Source organism: Bos mutus, chromosome 4 (assembly GCF_027580195.1).
Source record: "Bos mutus isolate GX-2022 chromosome 4, NWIPB_WYAK_1.1, whole genome shotgun sequence".
NCBI classification, from domain to species: Eukaryota; Metazoa; Chordata; class Mammalia; order Artiodactyla; family Bovidae; genus Bos; species Bos mutus.
In genome coordinates this window covers 50,069,455-50,080,586 of record NC_091620.1, presented here as the reverse complement: position 1 = coordinate 50,080,586, position 11,132 = coordinate 50,069,455, and the positions used below count along the sequence as shown (strand labels likewise).

Here is an 11,132-nt window from a genome sequence, read left to right as displayed (position 1 = left end):
GATGAGTTTATCTGGGAGCCCTCTTTTGCTCAGAAACCCACACCACTCACCACCTCCCCTCCTGAGGCAACCTCAGGCTGGCTCTTAGGTGCAGCTAAAAGCCCCTCCCTTCCAGGAAGCCCTCCCAGCCCCTAGGGCCCTCGAGAACTTAGAATTCCTCTCCCAACAGCCTATGTACCCTGTAGGAGTCTCCTCCATCTAGGCTAATTCCTACTCCTACCAGCCCACAGGAAGGTCTTATAATATCTCACCACCCACTATATAGATATATGTGTAAAGTGAGCAGCCTCAGAGTCCCCTGCCATCAAGGGCACAGTCTTAGAAGCACCTTCTTCCCTTCTATTGTTAAGCACTGGACTGGGTGGGTTGGATTGCCCAGAGAGGGCTCAGCCTTTCCCCAAGGTCACACGACCAGGAATGGTGATGGGTAGAGGAAGGGGACCTAGATAAGCAGGCAGCCCCGCACCGTCTCCTTGGAGTCCTGGGGAGCCCGGGCCTCAGCTGTGTGGGAGAACTGCTCCTCACTGCTGGGCCGGTAGGTGCCCTCCATTTGCCTCTTCTCCCGTAGCTTCCGCACCAGCAGGCCAGGAGCAGGGCAGCCAGGAGAGAGAAAACCACGATGATGGCGGTGGTTGCCTCCTGTGACAGGGCTCCATTGGAACCAGGGCTGGAGCCAGAGGGCATAGTGGTGGTGTTCACACTTGTAGAGGTCGTAGAAACTTGCCCCCCAACCCGGCCCCAGTGGGCCAGCAGCAGTGGCAGGCTGAGCGCCAGAAGCGGCTCCAGGCTCGGGCTCGCCATGGGCCGGGTGACAGGCTGGTGGCACAGGGAAGGGCTTGTCGTGGGGGCTGCTCCTACCGCATCTCTGGCCGGGGGTACCTTCCTATTTTGAGTTTTATATTTAGGGTAACATAAAATCATATTCCAAATAATGACTTTATGGAATGAGATTTATGACCAAAGAAACTGGGCATTTTCTTTTCTTCTTCTCCTTTAAAAACTGTTTTCCCCAGTGTGGAAACATTTGGTAGCCTGCATTACTTTTGACATTCTTGTTAACCTTGGCATTTGATGGTAACCCAGAAAAGCCCTTAAATTTGCCAAACAGTGGGCAAAGATGATTCTTTTAAACAGAACAACTTTTTAAAGAAGGATAAGGTTCAGAAGAGAAAGTAAAAGGTAGCTTTGGATTCTAAAATGCTCTGAAGATAACATGAACATTTATGAACTAGAAGACAGGTCCTCAAACTGGTTGACAAGATATCTGAGTAACAAAAAGGGATGAATGACCTTTTATATTCACTGGTTAAACTTATCCAGATTATTTTTGAGCACAGGTTGAATCAATCTGATTGAAACTTTTTTCTTGGTTGTTTGCACTAGCCTTGGTGCAGGAGTGCTCAGTCTTGTCCAACTCTTTGCCACACTGTGAACTGTAGCCCACCAGGCTTCTCTGTCCATGACGTTCTCCAGGCAAGAAAACTGGAGTGGGCATAGCCTAATTTAATTACTTTCATTTTATTTAAGAAAATGACCAATCCCAGAACCTACACATTAATGTAGCAATGAAGTAATGTGATCTAAGGGCACAATATTAATAGCTTGTGTTTATGTAGCTTTCTAATTACTGTTTAAAGTTTATTTTTCTTTTCCAAATGATATGTACTTATTGTATAATGTTTGGAAAATACAAAATAATATAAAGAGGAAAAAAAGTACTCATTATCTTCTTACTCCCAAATAACCATTATTAGTGTTTTGGAGTACTTCCTTCTAATCAATTTTTTTGTGTGTGAGTAGATATTTCTCTTTTACATATTTGTTAAATCAGCTGTACAATTTGGTACTCATTTTTGCTTTTAATAGTACATATTAAACATTTTTCATGTTGTCTGTTATGACATCTTCTGAAATAATTATGATTTAAAATTTGTGTATAATATTTTATTGTCAAATATAATTTACTTACCCATTCTCCTTTGTTGGATGTCTGAACTATTTAGCATTTTGAATTATTATAAATAATATTTGAACAGTGTTTTCAAAATTATTCTCTGTAAGGAATCCCCTGACAGTGCAGTGGTTAGGACTCCATGCTTTCACTGCCAAGAGTGGGGATTCAGTCCCTGGTTGGGGCACTAAGATCCCACCACATGGCTAAAAAAAATTATTCCATGTTTACATTCCTTTTAAAAAAAAATTATTCCCGTTTTTTCCTTAGGGTTGATAACTAGATCTAGTGATTAAGAAAAAATTAAAAAATTTAAAGCCCTTGATGAATACTGTCAAATTATTTTCCAAAGAAAGTGTAGTGCTCAGATTTCTTCCAGCCAGGGTGTGGTTATGGGTGGGGAGGTGGGAGAGGAGAGCCTCTGAGTAGGCTGTGCAAGGCTGGAAAGGATTTTTAGAAGGCATAGTGTGGAAACAGAGGCAGGAGAAGAAGGGGTGAGATAGGGTGTTCCAGATAGAGCAAGCACATGGATGTGAGGCTACTGTAAGAGGAGATATTGGATGAATAAATTTTAGTTAAGTAAACAATGACTTTGTGGGGTTTTTTGTTTGTTTGTTTTAAATATATGTCCTCTTCCCAGGCTCTATGAGAAAGATTTTGTTAAAAAATATTGTTCATTCTATCTTGTTGTTGGCTTTTAGTAAAGCACAAAGCATTAATTTGTAATGGTACTTTTCTTTAAAAATAAACATTGTAGGATTGTTTTCACCACATTTATAAGTTAACCTCCAAGCATGGTGCTAAAATATTGGGCTCATTTGGGGTACTGGATGACCGAACTCTGGGAGACAGTGAGGAACAGGGAGGCCTAGCGTGCTGCAGTCCATGGGGTCACAGAGAGTCGGACAGGACTTAGCAACTGGACAGCAACAACATGACCAAACTCACATGGTTTGAACCACTTAAAGGCTTTCTTTGAGGCAGCTGAAAGGCAATCATTAGTACAGTGTGTGCTCACAGCAGATCGTGGCCTAACAAGCGCTGTCAGGCAGCAGGGCACTTCAGCTGTTCATTTTGCTGAAGGCAGACAATTTTTACTACATCCCACAGCACAGATCGAGTACATAAAACTAGAGAGGAATGTTGATGGAAAATGTTACAAATTCTTAGAGTAACAGAGTTTTTAATATTTTAACTGATTCAATCAGGTTGCAATATCAGATCATGGGAAAATTTAAGTGAAATGTAGATGATGATAAATGAAACAATTTTGTAAAAGTAAATGAATATATTTAAAACAGATGGGAGTGTCTGGTGTAGTAGGCATTCAGAAACTTTTATCAACTGTATTTATGTTTTCTGATGTGCTTAATATACATTTAAAAATTTTGCTGCTACTGTAATTTACTGAACTGGCAAACTTTAAAAAAATGCAGAATGAATTTTTGTAAAGCTGATAAACCTTTAATCAAATGTGTTTTGTTTTATTTTTGCTAGAATTTTTCTTCATTTATTTATTAGTTTTTGGTCCTGCAAGCAGCTTGCGGGATCCTAGTTCTCCTCCCAGGGTTTGAACCCACACCCTTGGCAGTGAGAGCGAAAACTCCTGGGAGTGCAGACTGGACCTCCAGGGATTTCCCTATTTTTGCTAGAATTTTTGAGACACTTGTCTTATTACTTTTAGGACTATGACTCAATTATAAAATAGCAATACATACATATGAACAGAATATTAATCATAGCTCTCCGAGAAAATTCAAAATTTTCTATTATCTCATATAAATTTTCTGCTTAGTTTACTTAAAGCATAATGAAGACAGCAGGACCATATGGTGAATCAAACTGAAAGTATTCTGATACCCCAGGTAAATTACTTCTTCCTAGGAGAGATTGTTAGATAAATTTGTCTCAAAAGAGAAAGTTACTTCTGATAGAGTAAGAAATGATTCCCTATAAGCAGTGTATTCTGCTTTCTCTACTCAAAGAAGTGGGCTTTAAATTTAATCTACAACCCTCTGATTCTTCTTTTGCAGTGAAGGAAGTAATAATCCTTGTTAATTACTAAGCACTTTTCATATGCCAGGGACTGTACTGAGGAAGGTACTAAGACACGCATTGTCCATTTTGTCATCACTCCAACATTATGAGGTAGATACTATTTCATTTTATTTGCTATCATCCACAAATCTGGAATAGATAGATAGAGGCTCGACTCTTACATGACTTGTTCAGAGTGGAGAGGTGGAGCTGGAATACAAACCCAGCGCTGATTTTAGGTATTTGGACACTGGGATTTGCTGCCTTTCTGTGCAGATGTTCAATTTGTTAGCTCACAAAACAGAAACATTTGAAACTTTTCTCAGTCACCAGTGAGTATGCAAGTTCTGTTCTTATGTTTCTTTTGTTTGATGCTACAGAAAAGTTTTTCCTTTCTTTCACTCTAATTTACTGTCCTCTAAGCCACAGGATATTGTCACCCTGCTTATTTAACTTATATGCAGAGTACATCATGAGAAACACTGGGCTGGAGGAAGCACAAGCTGGAATTAAGATTGCCGGGAGAAATATCAATAACCTCAGATTTGCAGATGACACCACCCTTATGGCAGAAAGTGAAGAGGAGCTAAAGAGCCTCTTGATGAAAGTGAAAGAGGAGAGTGAAAAGGTTGGCTTAAAGCTCAACATTCAGAAAACGAAGATCATGGCATTTGGTCCCATCACTTCATGGGAAATAGATGGGGAAACAGTGGAAGCAGTGTCAGATTTATTTTTGGGCTCCAAAATCACTGCAGATGGTGATTGCAGCCATGAAATTAAAAGACGCTTACTCCTTGGAAGGAAAGTTATGACCAACCTAGATAGCATATTCAAAAGCAGAGACATTACTTTACCAGCAAAGGTCCATCTAGTCAAGGCTATGGTTTTTCCAGTGGTCATGTATGGATGTTAGAGTTGGACTGTGAGGAAGGCTGAGCCCGAAGAATTGATGCTTTTGAACTGTGGTGTTCGGAGAAGACTCTTGAGAGTCCCTTGGACTGCAAGGAGATCCAACCAGTCCATTCTAAAGGAGATCAGTCCTAGGTGCTCTTTGGAAGGACTGATTCTAAAGCTGAAACTCCAATACTTTGGCCACCTCATGCAAAGAGTTGACTCATTGGAAAAGACTCTGATGCTGGGAGGGCTTGGGGGCAGGAGGAGAAGAGGACGACAGAGGATGAGATGTCTGGATGGCATCACCGACTCGATGGACATGAGTTTGAGTGAACTCCGGGAGTTGATGATGGACAGGGAGGCCTGGCGTGCTGCGATTCATGCGGTCGCAAAGAGTTGGACATGACTGAGTGACTGAACTGAACTGAACTGAACTGAAGCCACAGGAACCAAGATTAACTAGTAAACTGGCCTTTTGAAACAATAGCCAACATTTATTGGCTGCTTACTAAGTGCGCACTTCATAATTGCTTTATAAACATACTACTTAATCATTGCAGCATCCTGAGGAAGGTATTATTATTGGCTCCCATTTTATAGAGCAGGAAACTGAAACTTAGCAAAATTAAATAATTTTGCAGCGAAAGTTAAGCAACTGAAAAGTCATGCAGGTTAAGTACATAAGCAGAGGAATTGGGCTTTGAACCCAAGTGGTTTGACGGACAATCGGCTTACTTAAGTGCCTCGCTCTATTGCCTTCCTAAGTCGTAAGCCTCAGGCCTGTCTCCTAGCAGGTTCAGACATCTTTTGCCCTCCCCGGTGAAGCATGCCTCATGCCTACATTCCCAGTCCAAGTGAGAAGCCTGCAAGAGTCAGACTCCCATAGAACATCTCTCTGAGCTCTATATCAGGCCTCCACATGTTGGGATGTTCTATATAGATTTTTTGTTTTCTCATGGCTAGAACATTGACAGCTTTCACAATTCCCCTGAGGGAGGACAAACTTTTTTCTGACATGTGAGCCTCTCTGTGATTACAGATGGAGGGTGTGGATTGCATCTGTCTCAGAGTAGCTTCTCTCTCTCTCACTTATCAGCTGAAATGCCCCAAGCACTTGCCTGCTTCTTTCCTTCTCCCACTATTTCCCACAGATTTTTTTAAAAGGTAAAATGTAGATCTTCTGTTTCATGTCACACCAGCTGTATGGTTTGCCCCTCTTCAACTCCTGCCACCAACTGGAGCAAATGGAGAGGAATACATTTGCTAGAATCGGCAGTCTACCCTGTTGGCTCAGTGGGTACCCTCTGCAGGGGAGACAGTGTGAGTTTTTGTAATCTTGCTACTCTCCCTGGGAGGTCTTTTAAAGGCTGGGGACTTAGGGATGTTTTGCTCTCAGACCTTCTTTTTTTTTTTCCCCACCTAGGTTTGATCTTGCTTTCCACTGCTAAATCAGATAACAATGACTTTTATCTGCTATGGAACTTTACAGTTTACAGACTTCTTTTATATTTAATTTCTCATTTAACCCTTACAATCCACTGGTGGTATGGTGCACACATTTGGAGATGAGAATAGAGTAGTTGAGTTTGCCAGATATCCAAAGCCCAAGATCTTTTGCAGTAGTATAGTGGTAGCTTTTAAGTAGTATGATCGTCTTGAGAGATGCGTTATGTCACAGAAACTCTCTGAAGCGCAGAGCATTTTGGAATGTGGAGGTCAGTACAGTACCCAGGCTCTAGCAGGTGTTCACTAAATTGTTGAACTGAGTTAGTCAGACATCCTCACAGCCTCAGGCAAGCCTTTTAACCTCCTTTGCTCTTTATTCTTTATCTGCCCTGATGCTCTCAGAGGGTTGTTGCGAGGATCAAATGAGTTAACATGTAGTTTTACAGAGCAGTACAGAAATGTAAGGAATTGACTTTATGCCACTGTTTTAAGCCTGAATTTCCCTGGCCAACACTGTACTTTCTGTTTCCTTTATGAATGACTTTCTTTGGGATGATCTTGTCCCAGAAACTCAATGGGAAAATTTTAGTGACTGCATCCTCTTATTAAAAAGAAAAGAGGAAGGCAAGCAGAGTAAAAAAGAACAAAGGGTTAATGGAAAGAGTAAGTTATTAGGCCAAGGAGGCAACAAAGAAAGATAAACAGCAAAGGAGTTGAAGAAGAGATTAAAAAGCAAACATTTACACAGCTCTTAGGCGAGGCAGGCAGTGTTCTATGTGCCTTTTGTATGTAAAGTAATCCTCACAGTGATCTTATGAGGCGGATTCTAATCTTATCCCCACTGCCCAGATGAGGAAACAAGGTACCATGCAGTTAAATAATGTGCTCAGCCACATAGCACTGAGCCGTGGAGATGGCATTAGGCTCCTAAGCTTTACTCCAGGGCTCAGGCCTTCCCGTTTCACTGGGTGCCTTCAGAATCAGAGGTGTGAAAGAGGCTGTGTATGGGCTGTCTTTTAGAAAATAGAAGAAAATGCTTAAGGAGATAGCATTCAATCCTACTATAATGTAATTCTCACTTTTAAAACATAGATGCAAATCAATTAGTAGATAATTTCAGAGACTGTTTAGCCTGTTCTTCAGCCAAAGCAATCCTAGCTTCTTTCACTGATGCTTTTCTAAATTTTATTTTTCTTTTCCCTGGTAATTATTATTTTCTCTTCACCAAACTGTTGTTCTAATAGTCTAAGAATGAGGCTCTTAATATTTTCCTTCTTTCTTTCAGCTTCCTTATAGTGAATAAAGCTACTATTTCTTTTTTATTTAAATTTTTGAATAAGCAATACAGTCATATAATTAAAAAATAAAGTATAGGAAGGTATATCATGAAAATTTTTCTTCCCACTCTCTTTTCATCATGTCCGGTTCCCACACACCCCCAGCCCCAGGAACCAATGACTTGTTTTTAATGTGTCTTTTCAGACTTTCTTTATGAATATAGAAGCAATTATGAATGTTTTTCTCTTCTTTAATGCAAAGGGTGATACTATCCTTTGTCTTCCTTTATTAATTTAATATATCCTGGAAATCGCTCCACATTAGTACTTTGAGAACATTCTTTCTTTCTTTCAACAAACATAGTATTGGATTGGCCAAAAAGTTTGAGTTTTTCCATAACATCTTACCAAAAAGCCCAAATGAACTTTTTGGTCAACCTATTACTTCATTTTTGGAGTACAATAATCTATTTAGTCAGTCCACTATTGATGGATATTGGAATTGTTTCAGTCCTTTCAAAGCTGCCATTGTACTTGCCTTTAGTGAGGAGGGGTGAGGGGCAAATGTAAAAACTAGGACAAGAAGTAAAGTCTAGGAAATCTCCAGACGAAGAATCGTGACCTAGGAGACAGGAATAAAAAAGTTCTGGCTCTGCACTGTGATGGAGCACATCTGGAGTGCCAGAGGCTTGCATACTGATACACCTGTCCTAGTTGGAGAACAAAGGAAGACAATTTATTCTTGTAAAGCTTCAATACACCTGAGCTTAGTTTGCTACAAAGTCTCAGGGTGAGGACAGATTGACAGCTGGTGTATGAGCTGCCCAAAGGTAAACTCCTATAATAAAGAAATTGATAGCATGATAGATAGAGGTGAGATAAGGACTATTATCCGCAGGTAAAGTTCTTTCAACAGGCTGCTACCAGTTCTCATAAGTAACTTGCAATAGAAAAAAAATTAGTCTAATAGCTGTATTCGTAAACCTTTAAGTAAGCTCTGACATCTTATCAAGGAGCAAGAGGGAAGATTTATCTTTGTACCTTGGACACATGTCAAATAAAAAAATCTCAGTAAGAGGTAAAGTATTTAAAATAGAAATGATGTATCTTAAACATATAATATTTAAGAGCTTATTAAATGCTTGTTTTGATGACAAGATCAAGAAGCAATTTAATCTTAGACTGTCCAAGGTTAATACTCATATATGTGGGATTTTATATCTTAGTTTTGATATGGATCCATGGTTAACCTCTGTTATTAAAGGATAGCTTGTAAACTGATATTATGAATTATCACTGAACTTAAAAAAATGGAATATACCTGAAAATGCACAAGTGTAATTTATACCAGTGTTACAGAGATGCAGCTGTATGGATTGACAATTAAATGGAAGATAACAACAATTAACTCATTATTGTTACAAATAATTTTCAGAATTGCATGTTTAAGGAAGAAAACATAAAATTACTGAAGTTGATGTTCAGATATAAACTCAAAAGGTTCTTTTTCTTTCCTTTCTTATTTTATGTTATGGCTGTTTATGCTCTTTTGTTTTTAAAGAGCCAGATGAAAAGAGAGGAATATCAGAGACATATTGGCTTCAGATTTATAAATATTGGTCCTGAGTGAGGATATTAATAAGGCAGATATGAAAAAGAAGTTAAGGTGGAGTTCCCTGGTGGTTCAATGATTAGGATCCAGCGCTTTTACTTATGTGGCCTGAGTTTAGTCTCTGCTCGGGAAACTGAGATCTCATGCAGTCAGATTTCACTAGCCTTGGTTTTCTATAGAAGCCTCTTCAGGAGGTGTGTTCTATGGATATAATGATTAGAAATAGCAAGGTTCTTTAATATCTGGAGTTAATGAAATTGTAAGGAGCTTATCAGGATTCTTTTTGTATTCTTTGTTACTTTGGGAAAGTTTTCTGAATTTAACTGAGAAAAACATTTTAAAGTTCTAAGTAACTGTGAAATCTAAGTAAGTCTGGAGGAAAGGAAATCAGCTAACTTATTTTCTCCTCTGTGAAGACTGATAAGATTCAAAAATGCTATTTACCAATGCAAAGTTTTTTTCTTTTAAAAATTTGACCAACAACCCTGGAAAAATATTTGAGGTTCAAATATGTTTAATAGTATTATAGATTTTGAAAAAAAATTGAATATTTGAGGGTGACATTTTCAGAAACATAAGTGAATATCTTATTTTTAAATTTTTTAAATTGGAGCATAATTGCTTTAGAATGTTGTGTTAGTTTCTGTTTACAACAGCATGCATCAGCTACATATATATATATATATGTATATCTGCTCCCTCTTGAGCCTCACTCCCACCCTCTAGGTCATTACAGAGCACTGAGCTGAGTTCCCTGTACTATGCAGCAGCTTTCCACTATCTATTTTACATTGTGGTAGTCTATATATGTCAATGCCACTGTCTCAATTCGTCCCGTGTTCCCAAGTCTGTTTGCTAATCTGCTCTTATTATTCTTGAACCTAAAGATTTCATAACCATGGTGAAAGAAATCAAGTTGTGTCTTCCTAAGCAGTCTACTTGAACAATGGCTTATTACTCTTCCACAGGCTAGCAGTCCAGTTTTTCTGAAAGTGTGAACCAACTACATTAGGTTCACTTTGGCTCTGTAGTTGTGATTATTGTAATGTATTCATGTTAAGCAATAAAGTCATTTATCTTTTCAAATTAGTGGGGTTTTTTTTTTTTAGATATTTATGCAGGAGTAGTGTTGCTGGGTCATACGGTAGTTTTATTATTAGTTTTTTGAGATATGTACATACCGTTTTTCACTGTGGCTATACCAATTTACATTCCCACCAACCGTGTAGGAGGGTTCCCTTTTCTCCACATCCTCGCCAACATTTGCTATCTGTGTTCTTTTTGGTGATAGCCATTCTAACAGGTGTGAGGTGATATCTCATGGTTTTGATTTGCATCCCCTGATGATTAGCAACGTTGAGCATCTTTTCATGTACCTGTTGGCCATCTGCATGTCTGAATAGACATTTTTCAAAAGAGTGCTTAGCTTTTAAAATATATATTTATTAATTTGCCATAATTACATGATATCTCTTGACCCAATTTTTTTCCAGTAGTTTTTGTGAAAATTTCCAAACATGCAAAAGACTCAAAAGAATTGTATAGTTTACCCATGTACTCACTACTTAGATTCTCCAATTAAAATAAGGTGTTCTAAAAGTCTTAGTGCCGTTTTATGCTTTAATAATTTTAGAAGTAAAATGCTATTAACTTATAAAAATATCACTTTAAACATTTGAGTTCATATTTATTTAATCTTGTGAATTTTAATAATATTTTTTGTTTTATGTCTTCAGAGAGATCAAAAGAAAAACATAAAATTAAAGATCTGTTACTCAAACCTTATAAAACTGATTAAGTCTAAAAATTAGAATAATTAAACTTACAAATAACAAAAATCTGTAGCATTAGAATATTAAAACTTAAAGCTATAATATGGGCACCATCAACAGAGTGAAAAGGCAACATACAGCAT

At 38.4% G+C, this 11,132-nt stretch overlaps 1 pseudogene; it reads right to left on the bottom strand.

Annotated features, from left to right (window-relative positions):
• Positions 1-442: 442 nt before the first annotated feature.
• Positions 443-801, bottom strand: LOC102287170 (protein crumbs homolog 3-like; annotated as a pseudogene).
• Between the last annotated feature and the right edge of the window lie 10,331 nt (positions 802-11,132).